General features: G+C 38.7%; 1 long non-coding RNA gene across 1 annotated transcript; it reads right to left on the bottom strand.

Annotated features, from left to right (window-relative positions):
* Nucleotides 1-1,834: 1,834 nt before the first annotated feature.
* On the bottom strand, nucleotides 1,835-21,526 carry LOC128839615 (uncharacterized). The gene is made up of 3 exons (XR_008445485.1): nucleotides 21,466-21,526; nucleotides 5,840-6,250; nucleotides 1,835-2,931 (listed from the first exon to the last, which is right to left on the bottom strand). It is a non-coding gene; the product is annotated as an uncharacterized LOC128839615 (long non-coding RNA).
* Nucleotides 21,527-24,073: the final 2,547 nt, after the last annotated feature.

The raw sequence follows: 24,073 nt of genomic DNA, 5'->3' as shown, positions 1-24,073 counted from the left end.
AAGAGAGTCAAGTCCTGGCCTTGAAGGCTGGGGAAAGGATGACTGAAATAGAACCTTGAGCATGAGAGATTAATTCAAGGAAATAGTTGGCTCCCAACTATTAGAAACACCGTGATTCTTGCAAATTGTTCCTGCTCAGCTGAGGTTTTCACATATATACTGTCAACCTATCTGTCTTATGATTTTATACTGCCACCCATCACCATGGTATCAGAGGCCCAGATCCTCAAAGGTACTTAGGTTCCTAACTTCAATTGAAATCAATTGGACTCAGGATCTAAATAGCTTTGAGGATCTCGGCCTAGTAAGAAACCTACAATTTCAGTATATTTAAAAACATACAACTTTTGTAGCTTTTGGTTTCTTAGGTCAAAGACTGTGGCCTAATGTCATGATGGTCATTTGACAATATAGTTTAGATTTTTTTTTCGTTATTGATCCAAAATGGGGCAGGAAGGATAGAGATCCTTCAGTCTTTTCTGTTTTCTTTTCTCCCTTACTTCCCTCTGCACTCCACATTCAGAATAACCATCCCTCCAACTGAGGAAAGCTGGACATGGTGCTCTTAGAAACTTTTCAAGATTGTCCTGTACATCAGGCAGACACAACAGGCTGGAATAGCTCAAGTCCTATACTTCAGTAAGATAGCAGCAGGAGCCTTTTGTGTCCCATTGTTGCTAATGTGCAGCATGGTCAGTGTGAGTGGCTACTCCATAGAGGATCCTTCTTCAACTGGGAAGGCTTCAGATCTATGTAGCAGCCCCCTACATCATGGATGATTACAGCAACTGACCCCCACTCCAAGAAGTACCTGAGTGGAGGTGTGAATAGGCTTTTTTTTTCTTTGAGCTGTGGGAGGGATGAGAGTTAATTTCATAAGCCAGCCCCAGGAGTTTTGGTTCAAAAACAGACAAAGTATAAAGAATCCCAGAAATACAGATGGAGTTTGGTCTGGCACTTCAGATGCACCCATAACTGTTATGAACTTCAATACAATTTTTAACATACTAGCAATGAAATATCAGGCCCTCATTATCCTTCTTTGTCCAGTTGCAAGGCATTTATCGATGAGTTTTAGAAATCCAGAGGTGATTCCTTTGTACCCTAAAGTTTAAATACCAAAAGTTTCTTATTACTCAGTTTTCCTGTACAAAACTCCTATAAAATAATCCTAAAGTTGGCATGCATGTGCTGTTCTGAATCACTTCTGAAATAGGCCATTTTTATTTTCCTGTGCAGAAATGCATAGCTTGTTCTTCTAAGACCATATTTTGCCCCAGTTCTGAACCATTTCTACTGTGCCTAGTGGAGCCTCAAGAAGCCTGACAGCAGAATAGTTGGACACTTATTGATGGGTCTAATACCTGAGATTACTTTATACATTCCTGACCAGACTTCTGGGCAAGCCTCAGATGTTAACCATTTTCTATTCAATATATTGAAATCTTTTATAAGCCTGCAGCATAGCCATCTCAGACTGGCAATTGTGATATAAGAATGTGGAAGGTGTGGGGTTTTGTTTAAAACAATTTTATTTTGGCCCCCTCCTGTAATCCTAGTAAAAATACATGTATGTCCTGAATATTAATTAATGGACTCAGGGAGCCATTTCTCAATTACATCTACCAGCTCTGTCTCTGTTTTCTCTTAGAAAGACACAATTCTCCTAAGACATAAAGCCTGATTTCTCATTGCTTTAATTGGAAGCAGGACTAGTACTTGGTCTGATTCTCCAAATATTCAATTTTCCATCATGCGTGGGTGGGTTACTCTTTAGAATTGTTCAGGATTTGATTCTGGTGTTTCAATATTTTAGCCAATTACAACACAGATATTCCTTTTAAAAACAGTTTAATATTAAAGGTAACATTAAGTTTAATCAACATGCTAGATGCATTCAAGGAAAGAAATACACAATCATAAAAATAATCCATTTTAGGAGATTTCTCCCCCTTTCCCCCCGATCCTTTAAAGTTACAGTATTTTTAAGAAATAAATTTTTTCTCTGAGATTTTTACCCTCTTTCCCTGTATTTTCTGGATCTCCTTTCTCTGCTGCAGGTGCTTGTAATGTCAGGGGAAACAATGAATTTTGAATTGAGACTTAGCGGATCTGATCACGTAGTCTATTCTTGGGCAAACCTCCCGTTGAAACCAAGAAAGATCAGAGTGCAGAACTAGGCCTTGCTGGTGAGTGGTAAGGAAATAACAGACTTCAAGATTTTTAGAAAGTTATGAAAGAAACACTGTGAGGAAAACCTCACTGAGTTTTCCTTTATTTCGGCCCCCTTCAGTGAATTTTGTCCTGGGTGATATAACCCAGTAATCTCCATCCCACTCATCTAAGTAGTACATGGACAGTTAGAAGCCAAAACGTCAAAAGGGTACTTTTAAACTAGTTCAAAGCTCAAAGTTTATGTCTGTTAAAAATAAAGAAAGAATTGTATAAATGCTAGCATCCAATAGAGGTATAGCCACTGAATTCAGTGGTAGCAGAATCTGACCTTCTATTATGAATAAAAATGTGGTCACTTATTTCCCATCCCCTCAAATGTCAATGAAAACAATCTTCTGGAAAAATGTGGACTTCTCTCTGCAGTAGTGTGAATCTAACTCAACCGTATTGTGTTAGTTCACAAGAAACAGAAGGGGAAACTGACCAGTTTAGTGACACTGTCCAAGCTATGTGAAATAAATTTAAAAAAAAAAGAGCTTAAAAATGAAAAGTACATTTGATTTTTAAAATTATCTGCATTGATAATTTAAGTGTATATTTAAAGGCCAAACGTGAAGAGACAAGAGCTAAAAAAGAATACGATAAAACAATAAGCACAAGAATAGGCAATGTACTGTATTTCATAAAATACACTTGGTCTGAAGCCTCAGAAGCAATTCAAATATTTCTTGATAAGGCAGCCTCATATCCTAAGACCTGTGGGGAAAAAAGTATAATATTCAAAGAAGGCTAGATCCTTTCCAGTCTTTTCATCTTTTAAGAACTATCTGCTGGGTCTGTCCATGAAAACATCATTACCCCTGCCTTGCAATTTAAATCTGAACTTACATAAGCACACTTCAAGTATAAGTTTTGCATTCAGCTGCACTCGATAAGCATTTGTTTACAATATGTTTTTTTCAGTCTATTCATCTTTAAACAGTCTTTTAAAAGAAAATTTAATTTGGAAAACCTGCAGATCACTGTTCATGATCATGTATTTTAATGGACTAAGCTGATACATCCAATATAGGTTGCTTGTTTTGAGTATTGAGGTGCTGTACTTGGTGTTTGAGAATTCAATGTTGTGTTCACCTCATAACAAAAGAAGCTCTAGCATTCTAGTGGGCAGTGCAGTATTTCTGTACTTGCCTGTAGGCCTAACTGCTAATTTTGAAGTCCAGTCACTCTGTGCTCAGCTAACAACATTGTTTACTACAAAATGTTCCGCAAAAACTACTGCTAAAATTGCTCAGTGGTCAGTCATGTTTCTTGAAATTAATTTTCAGACTGAGTAGCTGCTTTCTGTGAGGAGCTTTCCAATAGAATATCTCTCCCGACTGCCACAAGTTGCCCATGACCTTTTGATAAACAAGCAATAAATTTTAAAATATGCACTTGTTTAGATGCATTATTATTCTGAATAACTTGAACTGATGTTCTCACCCTTTGTCATCATAGAAATGACTATAAAATGTCTTACAAATTTCTCATAGGAGAACTGCCTATGCAACTGGAAATGGATAACGGCATACAATGGACCTTCAAGGCAATGAAAAACTACTTAACTGCAAATAAGAAACCCTCTCTATCTTACCCAGAATCCAGTGGGTATGTGTGAAGCAATATGTGTGAAAAGACTTACCAAAGAAGTTAAAATTAGCACACAACTTAGTGAATAGCTTGCAAATGTACCATTTTTCAGATTTAAGTGTGTTTTGTGTCTTACAAAAACACTTTGAAATACACTTTTCCCTGCACTAAGGAATCAAGCCTTGTGAGGGAAAATAAGCAGGGGCTGGAGGGTGTAGAATTCATCGCACAATCCTAACACAGACTGTAGGGCTACAGCAGAATCCCAATGCAGCTGCTATATCAGCTATGGGAGAGACCTCCAATGAAACTGCTCCAGAGGTGCTATGGAGCTTACCTGGTGCAGAAATCTTGTGTGGGTCCGTCACTCTTGCTGAGAAAGTGTTTAACTGAGGGTTTGGGGGGGAGGAAGGTTTTCACCCATACAACTAAATCCTGGTCTCATGGAAATCAATGGCAAAGTTCCCACACTCTCTTCTAGGACAAGGATTTTTCCAATATTCAGTGAATACCTATTGCACATTGTCATCAACCATAATAGTTTATTATTTTTTCCACTCAGCCGATTGAATTCAGTGCAGAAGCTCACCATGCTTCCCTTAAGATGACTTGTTTCATCCTTTAATATCTAATAGGTTCACTCTCTTTACATCTCTTTCAGGTTCACATTTGACTTCTGTTCCACTTTCCTATTACTGGTAATTTCTGAGAGCCACGTGGATGTATCTGGGGCTTTAGGCCCAAGTTCCCCTCAAATCTTAAACTTGTTGTTGTTTTATGTATTAGTTCCCTCACTGTATCTTGGGCAATAAAGAAATTGAAAGCCAATAAAGACAAGCCTATCAAAATTCAAAGAGATAAAAGCAAACAAGAAGATCTAATACAATAAGTGGGAGGACATAAATGAGAGGGAAGGGTAGTAAATCGAGGACCGATACTGGTCTCTTTTAAAAAGATCTTTGAAAAGAAAGATTGTAAGTATTGTTTCAAAATAGAGAGGGACGGGCTGGCAGATTTCAGGGCCAACAACTTCCATGTTCTAGAGCAGGGGTCGGCAACGTTCGGCACGCGGCTCACCAGGGTAAGCACCCTGGCGGGCCGGGCCAGTTTTATTTACCTGCTGACACGGCAGGTTCGGCCGATCGCGGCCCCCACTGGCCGTGGTTCGCCGTTCCGGGCCAATGGGGGCGGCGAGAAGCAGCGCAGGCGAGCGATGTGCTTACCCTGGCGAGCCGCGTGCCAACGTTGCCAACCCCTGTTCTGGAGTTTATCACATGAGGTATGATGAGGAGACCTCTAAATGACAAGTGGTGTATGAGGGCAGATTTCTGTCAGGTCAAGGCTGAGGTCTGAGATGAAGCCAGGGAATCTTCTTATCTCTATACCTAGTCATATTTTGCCTAGTAATTTTTTTATTTTTCTTACTAAAAGAAGAATTTGATCTGAATCTTTCCCTAAAACTTGTATCAAACTTTTTTGGAGGTCTTTTAAATAGCTCCATTAACTTTTAAAATAAGATTTTTACGGTCCTCTGCATTTCCTGAGTTCAGGTAGGCCCAGTGCAGAAGTACTGAAATACTGTGCCAAAACCTTTTCTTCCAGTATTTTCATCCCATTAGAAACCAGGACGTGATGTGAATGCGGCAAGCAAGCCTATTCTCACAAGACTTTCAGTCCAATCTATTGAGTAAAGGGGTTTGGATAAGTTTGATTAAGGTTGTACATGGTTGACTCAGTCCTTCATCCTTCAGAGGCAGATACATTGAATCATGGGTTCCATAAAGAATAAACCTTGCCAGACAAACTTGATTGCTTTTTTGATAGAATTACAAAATTAGCAGATGATGGGAAAGCAGCAGACGTAATTATTTGGATTTCAGTAAAGCACGATACTGTGTCTCATACAACCTTACTTGACAAATTAATTCAAATTGGCTGGGAAAAGAGCACTGTCATGTGGAATGAAAACAAGCTCAAAAGATTATAAACAAAGGATAAGGACAAATGGCAACATATAGATATGTGCACATACCTTGCCACTGCTTCCTTCTCTCAGTGTGGAGATGTCCTCCGTTGCCTTGTCCTTGAAGAAGAGGAGGAAGGTTGCCAGGGTCCTACTTTTGATGGGGCTGCTGCAGTGCTTCTGGACAGACATAGTCTAGATGGGGGACTGGTAACCACTCTGGCACGATGATGTGCTTTGGGCCTCAGATATTCACTAGACATAGGTGAGAGTGGCTCCTATGCAATCTGAGATGGGGGCCTGGAGAGATGATATGCTCTACAAGGCTTCAGTTTCCTTCGTGTTGTATCCACATGCAGCATTCATTAAAGTGATAGCACAGCACTGCACTTTATAGGACTTTCCAGCAGGCTGACACTCGAAAAAGAAGGTAGCTGCTTGCTTGTTCAAAGACTCTTCGGTGGTGCAGGGAATAGATATCTGGGAGGAGGAGGAGCAGAACCCCTTTAAAGATGTCTACCAGCAAGACAGAAAAGAGGCAGGAATCTTTAAAGCACATAGGCCATTTTGAGGACAGGTTGGAATTGGTATCCCAGACATCCTGGACTACTTTGCCGCAGCACTTTAGGGAAGTGAGGGATAACACTCCTGATCCAAAATGTTCTGGTGTGAACTTGCATTATTGTGTTTAGTTCTGAGTGCCACATTATCACAAAAATATTGACAAATTGGAGTAAATTTAAAGAAGAGCAACCAAAATAACCAGGTGCTGATGTGAAATGCGTTAGCCATGGGAAAATATTTAAAAGAGCTAAATGTGAATAGTTTGGTTAGGAGTCAACTTTGGGGTGTTGACAAGATAGTCTACAAATATTGGAAGGGTATAACGCAAAGGGACCAATCTTGCCATCCAAACTCAGGCAAATTCCCATTGACTCCAATAGTTTTGTTTGAGTAAAGAGGGGCAGGATTGCGCAGGAGCAGAGCGAATTATTTAATTTGAAGCAAGGTGGCATAACTAGGGGGAAAGGATTAAATCAATAGAAGGAAAATTTAGGCTGAAACACAGAAAACATTTCCTGACAGTGAAATTTCCTAGAGGACGACTAGGCTGTAGAATAGTCTTTCAAAGGAAATGGCAAAGTCTCATCTATTGGGACATTTACATCTAGTCTGGATAAAACAGGCTTTTTCAACAGGGATTGCCCTGGCCTTCACTGAATTCTTGAAAGTCACACCATGCACAGAGGGATCAGTGAAGTTTGGGGCCTTGCCTACTCCTCAAGGAAGGCAAATCCCTCATCCCCGCAGTGGAAACATCTTTATTCTGGCCACCTATGTTTTTCCATTGGAAAGGGGAAACTAGACCTCTGTTTCAGTTCTCTTATTCCTTTAAGTCTGCCTCTCTCTGTACCTCCATTTTCCTTTCTTTCTCTGTGCCTTTGATTTCATTGAAAAGGGCCAGATCAGCAGCTGCAGAAGAACTTGATTAGTGCCTTCCTCCTGTGCAGAATCCTTTTCTCAGTAGCATTGATCCTAGTCAGTTTCACTTTTGAGGCAGCACCATTGATAAAGTGTTTCTGGACAAGAGCATCCTACAGACCTCAGCTACTGTAAAGGAGGTTGCATCTATCACCTAATCAGGATGGGTTCTGGGCAGGCAGTTCTACTAATTTGTTTATCTCAGTTCAGCTGTTAATCTTTTTAAATACCAAAAGCCTGAATCTAAAAATCCACCGTTTTGCTGAGACCTTTTAAGACAATGTCAAAGGCAATTCTTTATTGAATGTTATAAACATCCTTATAGAAGTAAAGCTTTAAGTTTTAATATTTAAATAAGTGTTTAAAGTTCCTTTTTCGATTGTGAACCTATTTTAAAGCAGGATGGAAACAGGTTTTCAATCAGCCTCTTGTATATTTCACCTATACTGCCAGAGGCCAAAATAATATCACTTTTTTGGATTAGACACAGCCCACAATATGGTCACAAATGCCAACTGTACTTAAAAACATTGGGCCTGACTCTTCAGTCTTTATTCAGACTCAGGGTTCACTGAAAGCAAATAAGATTAGCCATAATAAACAAGTTTAGCATTTGTTTACAATTTTAGCAATTATAAACAGTTAAATGTATTGGAAAATAAAGGGCCTGAACCTGCTGTTTTTCTTCAAACTATTGCAAACAATGCTTATAGAGTGCGACTGAATGCAAGACTTGTAGCTGAAGTGTGCTCATTTGAGTTTGAGTTTAGTTTAAAGAACAGCAGGTTCAGGCCTTTATTTTCCAATATATTTAACTGTTTATTATTGCTAAGATTGGCTTCTTACATTTTGTCCACTTCAACAAGTAAAATGGATGCAGTTCTCTCAACTTTTACAGTGATTCCAATAATACTTAGTACTTCGTGAGACCATGTGGAGCTAACTATTCCACTATCTTTTCCCCCCACCCAGGAAGGACTGACTACATTCTCAGCCACTTTTAATCAAATCTAGACAAATGTTGAGAATTTTTCTGATTAGGCTAGAGTGTTTTTTTTTTTTTTAAACAAACCTCAACTTTATATAAGGCTAGAGGTTTTGGGGAAGTAGGAATTAACTCGGGTCAGCAATAGGGAATGGGTGTCAGGGACAGCTGGCTAGCGAGAACAATAAGTAGGTCTGTTTCTGAGGGGTGACAGGAGGGCAATATGGGTCAGCCTGCTGTTGCTGGCTTGCTGGGGTAGCTGGACAATGGAGAAGAGGTAGGATGATTTGGGGAATTTTTTTAAAGTAATTCCGGTGACATATACAGTAAATGTAATTTATAGATGTCTGATTTATTATGCTTACACGATGTATGTCTATTATTGTCTTGTCTATTTAGATTGCAAATTCTTTAGGGCTGGGACTGTCTCCCTCTCGGTGTCTGTACAGAGCCTAGCACAATGGAACCCCCTAAGAGCTATCATAATACAAATAATAATAATTACATAGCATTTTTAATCTTCAGAGGACCATACAAACACTAATTAACCTCTTTACCCGTGTATTCTTTACTATAAGTATGCCATATAAAATGTACCAAGCAGGAGCAGAAACAGCTAAGATAGCCTGCACAAGGCCATAGAGTGAATGAAATTATAAAAATGTATATCCTGAAATAGTTCTTGTAACTAAGTTGTTCTGGTAGATGCCACCAGTGTAGATGGAGTGTTTTTTTAAAAAAGCTCATTGAAACGAGCTGAACAAATAATTTTCAATCAGCAATTTACTCATCCGATTTCACTTTCTTGCCCCTGTTTGTGGATTGCTTATAAACAGATTGTAAAATTCTCAAATGTATTCATTATTCAGAATTATTTACAAATTTCTTCAGCCGATAATTCTTGGTCTGCAGATTATTAGTGAACCTTTAATCGTAAATATTCAAAACCTGAGCTCTGTTGATCTGTTATATAAGTAACATGATTCTGTTCCTTGATTGAATTACTTTAAGATATTAACAAGTAATGTGAATTGTGAATATTACAATAAAACATATAATTCAAAATTTGCACCATGATAGTACATTAGATAAGTCACACGGTGTAATTTTTGTTCTTTCATTGGATGACTTATGTAACTAATCAATACTATAAATTTTATAATTGAATGAACAATTCAAATTCATTTTTGATCAATACTCGAGCAATCAAATTTAGGATTCACTTTTCACAGGTATTTCAAACCAGTGAAACTCAAATGCTCTGTTTTCACAGAAAGGATCTCGAACACCAATGAATTGAAATTTGCTTTCTAAGTCAAGACATTTTTTTACATGAATTGCTAATCTCCATTGAAAACTATTCTCAACCATTTAACAAAGTTGAAAACAATCCACACAGGCCAATACAACTACACTACCTGAAACAACTCTCAAGAAGCATTTCAGGATCAGAGACACTTTTGTGGGGCTTATCACTAGGTGGGCTGTGGTATATTTTAGTGTGATTCTTGGGTGCACAAGAAATCCCCATATCTGTAGCCAACTCCCATAATGTGGGGATGTTTTGTCAATTCTGCACTTGAGCACTGTTTTCAGCCAGGAGCAGTTGTAATTATCTCTTCTTATTTTAGGAGTTTTTAAATGTTGAGGTTTGATATTCTTGTAGGCCAGTCTTAGCACAAAGAGACTCCTGCATGCAACACTGCCAGTGCACTCCAAGCCTGGCATACCGGGGGTGCAATTAAAAAGTTCTGTTTGTTTGAAAGATTCTGCTGTTTTTTTATGCTTAATACAGTAATTCTGTTAGAATGAGTCAAGTGTTTCAACCAGGAGAAATTTTAAGGGTGTCAATTTATATCACTCTTTTTATCCCCAATCTTGGGCTCCTTCTGAGGGAAGACTCCCAAATGTGTTCAATTGTGTGTGAGGTTATTTTGTGCTGGGGCAAATGTCACTTTAAGCCTTTTAGAGAGACAAGGAGGGTGAGGTAGTATCTTTTATTGGACGAACTTCTGTTAGTGAGAGAGACAAGCTTTCGGGCTCCACAGAGCTCTTCTTCAGGTCACCTTGTCTCTCTCACCAACAGAATTTGGTCCAATAAAAGATATTACCTCACCCACCCTGTCTCTCTAATATCCTGGGACCTACACAGCTACAACAACACTGCATACTTGAAGCACTTAGCAGAATACAAACCAGAAGAGAAAGGCTAGTTGTGCATTAACTCTTGTGTAACCTAACCACCTCTAAACTTTGTAGAAAACATCCCCTCTTTGTGACCATATTCAGTACATCATTTACCAATGCAGTAGAAATAGTGAATTGAGCTATCGTGAAGGACTCCCACATGCAAGTGCAATCCATGGGCTTCCACTCCCTAAACTGCTGGAGCAAACAGCAACAGAGAGATCACCCATTAGGATCCAGTTGTGCATCCACCAGTCCATGCCATGATGTTCCCCAGCCTAACTACAATCCCTAATTTTTCTCTTCTGTTTCTGTTCTGCTCTACTTCACCTGGCACTGATACCACACCCATCATTATGGTATGTAAGCGTCTAATTTTATAACAGTCTTACAAAACACCACCCAAATACACAAAAGGACATTGGGGGGGGGGGGGGGATTTGTCTTGGTCAGAAGGTTTCTTAGATGATTTTCAGTTTTCTGCCACAAATGGAAATGTCTTTTAAAATCATTATAGTCTTTGCAACAGGATGCTAGGGCTACAAATGGCAGTAAAATTGTATGATTTAATTCCCATTTCTGTCAATGAATCAGCAGTATTAAGGATCCGGTAAATCCTTGTAATTGTTGTACTCTGCCTGCTGACAATGAAGGATGGCATGCTGAGTGTCAATGCCTCTTTCTAAGGGCTAGTTTTGTGCACACTGTTGAGCCAGTGCTTTGTCATAAGACCTCTGGATCTTTGCCATCAGAATCAGGGTCAGACTCAAGAAAGCCTCCCTGGTGAAGTAAAATTGGAACATAATGCTACATGTCCAAGCTAGCATGTCTGTCTACAGTATGTGCATGTGTTATGTTGGGTAACAAGACATGACAGATAGGAATGCTTGATTTCTCAGCAGGTACAGCAGATCGGCTATTTATTTATTTTAGATCTGTTTGCATGAAGATACCATATGTGCCTCATTCAAAAATAAAGTTTTTTTTTATTAGTGAAATCTAATGCAAAAAGTTTCTCCATTTCATTTGGGGTGATGGAAATAAAGGAAGGCAGGAAAGCAACTGAAAGAAGGGTATAGCTGGGGCCTTTTGTCTTTATGTCTGGATAGCTAAGATAAAACACCAAAGGACATCTATATGTAAATAACTAGACCAGCTAATATTTGAATATATTTCACATTTTTAAAGGTTTAAATGGCTTAAATATGTTTTACAGTTTTTAGCTGCAGAATTTTCAAGACCATGGCCATTTCTGCATTTAGCCATGCAACAATGTGAAAAGCCACATTTGCATAGTATTTTGTGCATGTAAACTTTCAAGATGAGGCAGAATAGGTAGAGAGGCCATATTTAAAACTGACTTTTTGATGGGAGAGGCAGAGTGAAAAAAACTAATTATTTATACAGTCACATTCCTTACACACACACGTCCTATGTACAGTTATCTTGTGCTGAGAGAGAAGAGGCGGGAGGAAGCAATCAGGAGGGGAGTGGAGAGAAGACTAGGTCTAGCAGATGGTGGAAGACAGGATGACAGAACATCAAAGTTTAGGACATTTTACTTCAGATGAGGCACCAAGTTGAGATATTATAATAAAAGCACACCAGTGAAAGAGGATATACGTGGACTCAAGCCATGCACAGAGTTCATGACAAAGTGGATGCACCTCAAGAGCAGCTAAAAATCCCTGTAGCAAACCTCATTGCCTACTCTGTTCCCATATCTACTCTGGCGGCACCATCAGAGGACACAACCACATCAGCCACACCATCAAGGTCTCATTCACCTGCACATCTACTAATGTTATATATGCCATCATGTGCCAGCAATGCCCCTCTGCCATGTACATTGGCCAAACCGTACAGTCCCTCCGCAAAAGAATAAATGGACACAAATCGGACATCAGGAATGGTAACATACAAAAGCCAGTAAGTGAACACTTCAGTCTCCCTGGTCATTCTATTACAGATTTAAAAATCACTATTATTGAACAAAAAAACTTCAGAAACAGACTTCAAAGAGAAACAGCAGAACTAAAATTCATTTGCAAATTCAACACCATTAATCTGGGCTTGAATAGGGACTGGGAGTGGCTGGCTCATTACAGAAGCAGCTTTTCCTCTCCTGGAATTGACACCTCCTCATCTATTATTGGGAGTGGACGACATCCACCCTGATTGAATTGGCCCTGTCAGCACTGGTTCTCCACTTGCGAAGTAACTCCCTTCTCTCCATGTGTCAGTATATAATGCCTGCATCTGTAACTTTCACTCTATGCATCTGAAGAAGTGAGGTTTTTACCCACGAAAGCTTATGCCCCAATAAATCTGTTAGTCTTTAAGGTGCCACCAGACTCCTTGTTGGTTTTGTACATACAGACTAACACGGCTACCCCCTGATAGCTAAAAAGGTGTGTGCTCAACCTTGCAAGTAAGTGCCAAATCCTATGCTCCCCCAAAGTGCAGGGCCATCACAGTTGGCATCAATAAGTGCATGCACCTATGACACAGGGGAAGAACCTGGGGCTTGGTCCTTATCAGGGATCTCTTCCCATTGTTATTAGTATGTAGTGAAAGCATTACTGATGTGATGGGAGCCAGCTGTGCAATTGCACACAATCACAGGGCTAAAGGTTATCAAACAGATGTTTAACAGTATCAATCAGGAGCAACAAAAGCAGCACAAATCTAGACTTTCTCTATAAGACACTACCATAGATGGATTAGAGAATAATGGGAGTTTGGTTGACAGATTCTGATCCTGATCCCGCATCCAGCCCAACCTAAGCATTTGAAAATGCACCACAAAAAAGTCATACCCAACTTTGACAACATTTTCACTTAAGCAAAAAATTATCCTTAAAACACAGAATTCTCATGAAAGACCTGTTCCCACAAAGGGGTGGATTTGGAGTGCTCTCAGTTTCAGTATGAATATTTTGTATAAATACATGAAGGAGCATAGTAAAAATAAAGTACACTAAAAATCAATAATGACTAGTTAGCTAAAAAACATTTCTGGGCCAAAATCTGGTCTAATTTTAATGGGTGGTAACTCCCAATTCACCCCATTCCTGAGAGTAAACTCTCATGAGAAACACATTGCATGACGTAACAGGAAATTATTTCTGGACAACAGTGGAGGATATAACTAAGCCATTTCAGACATTTTAAACACAATGAATATATATGAAATTATATAAGAAATATCTGTGCATTAACATTTCCTTTTCTATTTTGTGGGGATTGAAACTCTTCTTCCATAGGCGGGCTTATAAATTTGCCAGGCTTTTGAGTTCTGACCAGTTTGCAGCATGTTATATTCAGGCTGTATGATCTCAACAGGAGAGCACAGAAAGGGAACAGACACAGAGGATCAGAAGCAGTCAGGGAACATTAACTGCATACATGCATAATTATTACTACAGTGACCTGATGGAAATTCTGCAAGGAATTCAGAACGTGTCTGTGTACAAGGAACATTAAGAATCAAGCCTTTCTTGATCTGTTTTGTGTTTGCAGACATATTTTATCAAGTAGATATGACAAATAATATAAATAAATACTAATTAATAACAACACCTTGCATTTTGATCGGACCTTTTAACAGAGGATGTCTGGGGGGTTTGATAATGAAAAAGCACTATAATAATTTATAAAATCAAGCTGAATATCTCCATATTGTGGCCCAGAGAAAACAATATAAAAATCACAAAATGGAAGATGAGGGTACTCCCACTGCCATGGTCCACACTGTGGACTGTTTTGTGTGTTGATTTTGAACTATTATGAAACTATTGTGACAAATTAAGGAGGAAGAACACCAATGCACTTTAATTGACATGAATCCTTTCCACACTATGCATAATATATACAAATTAAATGTTGTGTGACAATTTAATATGACTGACAGGTCAGATTTGTGGACTGTAGATTATGGAGTTTCACGATATGCTGAAATTAATAAAACACAATCCACTGATCCATGGTTTTATAGCAGCCTGTCTCAGTCTAAGGTCAAACTAGAAAAGTTTTCTGACAAGTGCTGTAGGTCTGATTCCCTGCTTTTGCTGTCAATTAGATGTTTAACTAAATAAGTATGATATAAGCAAGAAGATACTCCAAAAGAAAAATGTAAAAACTACTAATTAAAAACAAAAGTTATGGTAACATAAGTGTCTTTAAGTTTTGCAATAATCCTTCCAGTACTTTTGCATCCCAAAAGACTCCAGATGTGACCAGCCACTGCAAAATGGTAAGTTGTTTATCAGCATTCTACACTGCAAACTGGCACCTGTAATTTCACTCTCACTTTGCATCAGCAGAATTAAGATACCTAGAAAAACCCTACCAAGACAAGTTTCTGTGTATTCATGTATAAACATTGATAGTAAAATGTCCAGTCTGTCACCCTCAAGGTGAGGTACACAGCATCAGATATTCTTCCTTTTCTACTAGTCATGTGTAGTGTGATAGAACTGCTCTTTCTGTAAGATCTTATGGGTAGCTGTCTCAAGCAAAAAGAGAAAATGAAAAGATACCAGCTACTTGATAGCACTGTTATTAAACAACTGATTTTTTTCTGCTCTTTCAAAGAATATCACCCCAATTTTTTTTTTCTGTAATGGCCACAGGCACAGAAGCATGGGCTCTCCCTTGCTCACCAACTGTCTTTTTGAAAGTCTAGGTAACAACCTTAATCCTCCAACTAATCCTGACCTAATCCTGCAATTTTTACTTGTGTGAGTAATCCTTACTCATGGAGTAGTCTCACTGAAATTATGGGATTGGGTCCTACATAAGTACAATTACCACTAAATGTTATTTTAAAAAAACAAAAACCCTGCCTACTCATACCGAACACTTGTTACTCCTTGCTATTCTGACCTATTTACATCTTCACTTTATCCTGGAACAGGGAGACTTTTGCTGGGTTGCTTGTTTTTAAAAACTGACACTAGCTTCTTCACTTTGTTTCACTGTTTTGAATATCACCAGTGATGAACTCTACAAAATAAGCCACGCTGTACTCAAATGGCAGATATCTTTGTAGAAAGTCACCTCCTCATTTGCGAGAAGTTTGTGTCAATTAATATGATAAAAATACAGCTGGGTTATGTAAGATATTGTAAAATTCTTTTGCTCTTTGACTCTGCACTCTCACCTACAATTAATAATAATTAAATATGAACATACATTAAAATAAACTCAAAGGCCAAACGGCTATAATTTAAGGTGGGCACAGAATTCTTAACTCCATCCTTTTGTGCATTAGTATTATAATACTGTACATATGGCCTGATCCTGAACTATTAAAGTCAGTGGGAGTTTTGCTATTGTGTTCAGTTGAAGCAGAATCTGTATCCCTGATCCAAGCATCACACAAATTTGGTGATACTACCCTGGGTTCCACTGTGCTCCATTAAGGATTTGTAATTTATTTGCTACAGTTTGCAATTTATTGGTATTGGGATGGGAATGGTTGAGTGAGTTCTAGGCTCAGCATGTAAAATAAGCTGCCCAAGGTCAGTCAAATCTTAAAAGCCTCTGTTTTTCTAATTTTTGTAAGAGGAGAATATATGGAAATTGCTCTTTTGGGCAAGTTCTGCCAACTATCTCTCCCCCTGATGGGTGCAATTTTGTAGGTAAGAGCAGAATGATTTCAGGTAATGTGGGTCTCTCATATGAATTACGCACACATCCTAGCTACAAATAGCATGAGGGCAGAATAAATATGTCCCTTATTGTACTTCACAGCTTAGATGGTATATACTGCAAATGGGCATTTAAACATAATAGGATTTGTATATTATGAATCTTTATTAAAACCTTCAGGCTACTGTTAATATATGGCCAGGGTTTGGGTTGGGGTTTTTTTGGTCTAAATTTATTGAGGATAGTGAAAGTGATACATTGCAATTCCACACTAAGGACCTGATTCGAAAAACACTGAAGTTAATGGGAGTTTTTCCAGTGACTTCAATGGGCTTTGGATCAGACTCTAAATCCAGGATTTACACTTGCCAAATAAGAGCCCTCTTCTTGCAAACCCCTTCTCATACACAACACACATGTATGCAGGACTGGGCCGTTAGTTTAAAAAAAGGAACCTGGTTTTGGATGATAGGAGCTCAAAGAAATTACCCAAAGACAGCAAACACCTATTCTTCCCCATCCCCTCATTCCTATAACTTAAATAAAACCAAACAGATTTAAACCGATGGCTTGATTCTGTCATCAGAAAGATATGCGAGTGAGAATTGCTGTGTATCTTGTAAAAACAGCACCACACTTGCACATGCATGTGTAGAACTATTACTGATTTTACAAGATACATGGGAATGTGTGCCTGCTTATCTAAGCAGAGAAGTGAGCTCAACATTTACCAAAAAATAAATAAAAAAATCCACCCTCTGGCTGAGACCTTCCCTGCCAAGTTTTAGTTGTGTATTCTTTTTTTTCTTTTTTTGAGGCATATACTCTCAGCTTTTGCACTCAGAGGTGAATATACCCTTTTGTTTACAGTGAAGATTTAGGACCAAATTCCACTCTCATTTACATCACTGAAACGCTAATGAGGCAATAAATCATGGTAAGAATATAGTCAAGGTCAACTGGATTGATGGGTCAAAATGAAAGCAGAATTTGGCCCAATAGCTGAAAGCATAAACTAAAGACTGACTAAAGTGGAACACAAGATCAGAACATAAACCATGCATTTGATGAAGTTCAGATCCTGATGTGAATTTGAACTTCATGATTGTGGCTTGTATCCACAATGGCCAAAAAAGTAACACCAAATCCAAACCGTCCTGAGCTTTGATTCCAAACTCCTCAGTTCTGGCCTATCTATAAAGCCCTGAAAACAGAAAATGAAAATGTTGACTGACTTTTAAACCAAAAGGGCCAACTAAAACAATTTTAACTTGTCTGAAAATCTTTGATGAGTGGCGTGAAATTCAAAGTTCAGTTAAAAGGAACTTCAATATGATGGCGATAAACATTTTTTACACTCTGAAGTGTGACATTTTCATGTAAACTATTAATAAAACAAATTGGTTTTTCTGAAATGCACAAATAAAAATATGTGATTTTGTAAGGATATGGATGTGAAAATATTTCAAATTTTACACAACTGGAACCAATCAAGCAGTACTTGTGCATTGACTTCATTCTGAGTTTGGGTGTTTAAAGGCTGCAGATCTGGGTCTAGCATTTGAAATAGCACATTTTTTTAACTTAGCTAAAATGTAATGTGAATTCGCTTTTTGTTCCTTAGAATTATTCCTTGAGAAAGAAAGATTGCAGTTGGTATCATGTTGTATGTAACGAGGTAATGCTTAGCATGTTGTTTTCTAGGTATTGCATCTTTCAGTTTCTAGGAGTGTGCTTTCTGCAGAGGCAGCTGCCATTTTGAGAGCTGAGGATGATGCAGCATATGTTACAAAAGAGATACACTGCTCTCCATTTCTCTTTCACAGACACTTTACTTTTGTCTTTCTTGATTAGTTGTTTTCCTTTACTAAAAATAAAGGCAATTCAGACTGGAAGAACGTAGTTTCTCAGTAAAAGAGAACAGACAGCTAAAAAGCTGATAAAAGCCTCTAGGACCCTAGCCTCTTATTTGCTTGCTTGGGTCATTGGCTGAAATGGGAATCTTAAGTGAGCAGAGACTGCAGAATCAGGTCCTCACCTGTTTAGCTGTAAACAACTTACCTTTTTATTGCTATTCTATGGAATACTTGCCTAAATATTAAAGGAAATAAAATATCAGTCACTAAAACAGTAGTTGTTTTTACTGGAAAATATTAAAACAAATAGTAATGTTATCATATATAAACTTTAATATCAACCTCCAAGAGGAAAATGATTTCTGATAATGAGTGGAAACATAACATGAGGAACATTTTGTCTTATAAATAATATTAATACTGAGATGATGCAAGTAGTGAGATTGCGTAATTTAATTTTGCTGACAGAACACATAATGAGAATCTATGGAATATACAGTATAAACCCATTGTCTTGTAAGCAAAGCTAACGTCTCCAAACTGCACAGCAGCAAGTCCATGATTTAATTGTGAAGCTCTTCCCTCATAGGCAGCATTAATTCCATAAACCACGGATGTTAATTATGTTTATATTATAGAGACACAAACTTAATTGTTATCTCTTTTTTTAAAAAGGTGAACACAGACACTTTAAAAAAACAAAATATCTATTTAAATTTTCAAAGCCATAAGAGGGAATATACCTGTAGATTAAAGAATTACAAATAAATAGATTTTAAAACCAAAATGTTTGGGAATAATCTCCTTCAGATATGTGATAAGACACAAGTTCAAAGTTCTCTGTTTTCTTTGAATTTGAACATTTTACAGTTTCTAATGTCCTTGTAACCTTCTATTGACCCAACAAAATCGCAACATACAGCAACATTTGAAACAGGTGGATTTTAACACTAGCTTATGTGAGAAGCAGAATACAAGGGGAACAATAATAAATTTAAGAAAGTAAAGTTTGCTGCAAATACTTAATATTCAGAATTCTCAAGCTTGTTCGTTAGTTTCTGACTGGACAAAAATGCCATTTATATATTTGTGCTCCCCGGTGCTTAAAGTGAACTGAAAAAAGTGTGTGTGGGGAGGAAGGGGGGTCGACCTGGAAGCAGCAGCTTTGGTAAGATAGTGCTTAAAGTATGCCTCTTAGAAAACCAGCTTAATTTTTTTCTCCGCCCCCCCCCCCCATTTCTTTCTTGGGTTGTTTGGGGTTTTTTGTTTGTATGTTTGAGGGGGGAGGGAGAGGACTGGAGGTGATGGTGGTTGTTTTGGCTTGCTCTGCACTTTAAGCACTGGTGCTCCCTCATTGAATGATAATATAGTAAAACGTAGAATTAGACATCCAGTGCAAATACTCATATTTGAGTTCAAAATGGACTTTCCACAAATATTCACCAATATTTGCTTAAAACGTACTGTTTCTATAAACATTCCTGTCAGTAAACTTATTAGTTAAAATATTTACAGAAAGCAAAAAAAAGGGGGCACACACATAGCCAAATCAAATTCAACTTTCTGTCCTAGGAAATACTTGTGGAAACATTTTAAGTATGTTCCCAGCTCTGCTAAGTAATGTGAGTTTCACGGTATGAGACTCAGTGATATACCAACAAATATATATTAGAAACTTGCAAAAGTTTGTTTCATCCCCATTGTTTAATGTATGGCCCTAGGCCTTATTTACTGCACACTATTCAAACCCTGCTTTGAAGACAGAATTATTCATTTCTGTAGGTGCTTTTCTATACTCTCATCCCTGTAGTATGAGTGCTTCAAACATAAATTAATTAATTTTCACAACTCCCCTGTGAAGTGAGGGAGTGGTATTACCCTCATAGTGCAGATAGTGAACTGAGGCACAGAGAGATTAAGGTCAAAACTATCCACAAAATGTGGGTGCCCTTGAGGTGCCAACTTTATATGTTCAAATCACAGCTCCCATTGACTTCAGTAATACTCAAGTTGGGCAACTTGAAAAAGATGAACACACAATTAGTGCCCACCTGTGAAAAATTCAGTTTAAGCAACTTGACTATAATCACTATAATCACATAGGAACTCTGGGGCAGAGCATGGGACTATCCACACTATGTCCCCCTCATCATGTGCTTCAGGACGCAAGGGCAGCCTTTCCTCCTGTTTCTCTTGCTTTCCTCAAGCAGGTCCTTCAAGAGGGTGCTCCCCACCTGCCTTTCACCTCACGTCCTTCTGAACTTGTCATCAGACCCCTGACTCATGAGCCTCCCTGGCCACCCCAACATGCAACCTCTACAATCTGAACACCATGCAGCTGGTCCACCTCCAAACCATGCCCAGAAAACATCTGTATGAACTCGTGCTTCACACCATCCACCTCCTCCCAAGTGGTGGGACCTGTTGCCACCTGAAGAGGGCAAGGAATGTGATAACTCAAGGTGAAATTTGACTAAGATAACAGGACTAATACTCCTCTTGTGAAAAGTGCCATGGAACATTTACATAATTACAAGTTGTCAGGAGCTTGGTTATAAACCTCATCTGATAGAGACACCTCTAGCAGCACAGTGCCTTCTAGTGCCATGCTAAGGTACTGACTGAGAAGGCAAACTACCATTTACCAAATCAACAGTACCATCTCCTGCAATTCATATATTTTCATTGGAAGTCTGACCAAGTCCAACTGCTTACTATGAAATCTGCTATCTAGTTTTTTTGTTGTTGTTTTTTTGTTTTTTTGTGCAGCAGTGTTTTCAAGCAAATAGCAAAAGTGAAGCTTTATTTTTGGGTCTATTTCAGAAAAAATCACTGTTGGCTTCCATCCTACAGAAGTCTGTGAGCAGCCATGGAAATATCTGATTTTGAGATGTTTATGGCCTGGAAGCCAAACCTATTTTTTTACTAGCTCAAACCTTAATTAGCTCTTTGTTTATTTTGATTAACTTGTTCTGTGTTAATGGATATTTACTGAATAAATGCTGGAGAAAAACAAATATTTGTCCTGAGTCCTTTTCTTTTCCCTTGAATTTGGTGATGCATTTTTGAAACGTTTCCTCCATCCTCCCTCCAACAGTGACATGCATAATCTGTACTTCTCCGTGCTCACTTGGCAGAAGTAAAACAATTTCCATCTCCCACCCCTCCTATCTTTCACTAAGAGCAGTCAAATGAATTTTCACACTTCACTCAATTGCAAAAGAATTACAGGCACATTGAGAACATTAGACTCAATTTGCTTGCAGGATAATATATTTTTGGTACGAAATAAAATTTACAGTATATAAAACTTATCTTTGTAAATGAAAAATAGCAGACTAAGGGGACATTACATATATTCAACTTTAAACATACATTTTAAAAGATAGAGTATGTCCAATGCAATAGCATTTGAAAGACAAAGGGGAAAGAACTCCTTAGTACATGGCAAAATGTGCTGTGCCGGGATCAAATAGGAAAATATGCATAGATCAAAGGTGGTACAATGCAAGGCATAATCTAACACTCACCTCAGTTTACACAAAGATCCCCATGATGTGCTGCAGACTTATCTGTACCACTGCACTTGCCAGCTGTTAAGAGAAATGCACCATAAGTTAAAAACATGAAAGTATGCTTTGTGGTGCCCCAGATTACATAGCCTTTTTAATTTACTATGGAAACCCTACAAGCCCCATAATGGAACCTGTTCTGCTGAAGGTGAATATGAGCATAACTGTCCTGCATATGGAGAAAAGAATGGAACCTAAAGGAACAAGTGGAATAATTTTACACATAAAAAATTGACTCAACTCACCAGCATAAATTACTTTATATGCTCATTACATTATTTTCAGTCTGTATACCAAGCAGTCTTAAAATATTTGGACACTCTAGTCAAAGTTAATATTTGTACATTCAGCTGTGGAAATTAAATCTCAGGGCAGCATATCGCAAATGAAATGAGATATTCAACATTAGTGCACTCACAATGTGTACAGATCCCTACCAAAAGTCTTCCTCTTGTCTCTGTAATCTGTTCAGATGCACATGGAGCAATAGGGACATTGACTCTCTATGGAGAATTAATATTTTTCCTCGAAAGGTGAAAACTCACTGTGACAGATAAGACAATATCCTGGACAGACCTTATTGAATTAAGTTTAAGTATTTTAGGAGTTCACTGTATTAAAAATGCAAATGTTGAGGGATTGTAATTCCACAGGAGAGGGGAACCACAGACCTACAGGAACTAAGAACAGTGGGGTGTGGTCAGGGCCGGCACTTCCACTAGGTACCCTTAGGCGGTCACCTAGGGCAGCAGGATTTGGGGGGCAGCATTTTGCCGCCCTCGGCAGAAATTCGGTGGCGGGGGGTCCTTCTGCTCCAGATCTTCAGCAGCGGGTCCTTCACTCGCTCCGGGACCTGCCGCCAAAGTGCCCCGAAGACGCAGAGTGGAAGGACCCCCGCCGCCGAATGCTCAGAGAAGGAGCGCTGCCACCTAGGGCGGCAAAAACCCTGGCGCCGCTCCTGGGTGTGGTTAGGCAAATTCACGCTGGTTTTAACATTGTAGAGAGCTACCACTCCCTGGAGAGAAGCTCACATATAGTGGTTCAAACTGGATTCTCCAGGGACCAACAGACAAACAAAGGACTTTTGGATAAATAGCCTAAGTTAAACCTGACTCTGGATTTTCTTTGTGATCCAGCAACCAGACAGGCCTTCTTAGGGAAGGGTTGGAAGGACTTTGGCCTGTTGAGGACCTATAAGACTGAGTTCTCATTCTGAGCAAAAGGAATGATAAACTGGTAACCACTGGAAAACCCCTGGGTGGGGCTTGAAGAGTTTTCACTGGCCAGAGCACTTGTTGGAGTGATTTCTGGTAAGCTTATTAGCACGCATGGAGGTTCTTCTACTGCAGGGGTCGGCAGCCTTTCAGAAGTGGTGTGCTGAGTCTTCAGTTACTCTGATTTAAGGTTTTGCGTGCCAGTAATACATTTCAACGTTTTTAGAAGGTCTCTTTCTATAAGTCTATAATATATAACTAAACTATTGTTGTATGTAAAGTAAATAAGGTTATTAAAATGTTTAAGAAGCTTCATTTAAAATTATATTAAAATGCAGAGCCCCCTGGACCAGTGGCCAGGACCGGGGCAGCGTGATTCCCACTGAAAGTCAGCTCACATGCCGCCTTCGGCACGCGTGCCATAGGTTGCCTACCCCGTTCTAATGTTTTTAATGTTTTCTCTGGAATCTTTCACCTTAAGAGTAAATGTGTTTGCTTATAAAGGGCTGTGTGGTAACCTACCTGTGGCAATTACAGTGTGTACCATCTCTGAGGAGAGAAGCAAAGCAGGCCTGTTTAAGCAGTCTGTCTTTTGCTGGGGGTATAACAGTATATAGTCAGGAGATTGTGCAGCCTGGAAATACCCCAGTCAGGAGGGAGGGAGGGAGGGATAGAGATGCATATCTCCACCCAAGAGAGGTAAAAGCAGAGCAGCTTGGAGCTGAGAGTGCGTGCTGTCACTGGATCACAGAGAGGCAATAAAGGTACAGTTGCCCTGAACTGCTGCACTCCGCATAGCTTTAGTTTTCCATGGAACACTTAGAAGAGGTTGCTAAAGTGCAGCTTTCTAAAGAAGTATACAAGACACATGTCTATAAAAAATTGTATTTCACAAACAAATGCAACCTGTCACTTCAATATATGTTATATAACAAAAACTAATGATGTTATATCTGAAACTTAATAGTATTTCATACTTTCATACTAGAGTTATCTTGAAAAAAACAAACAAACCCACACACCAAACCAACAAAACCAATGCATATGCCTAGTGAGGGCCCTCCACACAGTTACAGCATTTAGATACTCTACAGCTGAATGAGAGCAATTATTAAAGTTTATGATTAACTAGCAATAGAAAAATCACATTTAACTATTGTTATCAAAATTAAATGTTGAACAATTTTAATACCAAATTATCTCTTTCACTGCAAAAATCTAGTGTTGTCTATGAAAACATTAACATTCCTAAGCACTACATTCATATTAAACATCTCTTGTGCATTGTTTTTCCATTGTACCTTCATGTTACACAGTCTGTTTTCACAGCTGAGATACATGAAATTGTATGA

The sequence above is a fragment of the Malaclemys terrapin genome, chromosome 6, assembly GCF_027887155.1.
Source record: "Malaclemys terrapin pileata isolate rMalTer1 chromosome 6, rMalTer1.hap1, whole genome shotgun sequence".
In the NCBI taxonomy this organism is placed as follows: domain Eukaryota; kingdom Metazoa; phylum Chordata; order Testudines; family Emydidae; genus Malaclemys; species Malaclemys terrapin.
The sequence above is the reverse complement of the archived record's forward strand: the minus strand, read 5'-3'. Positions and strand labels throughout refer to the sequence as shown.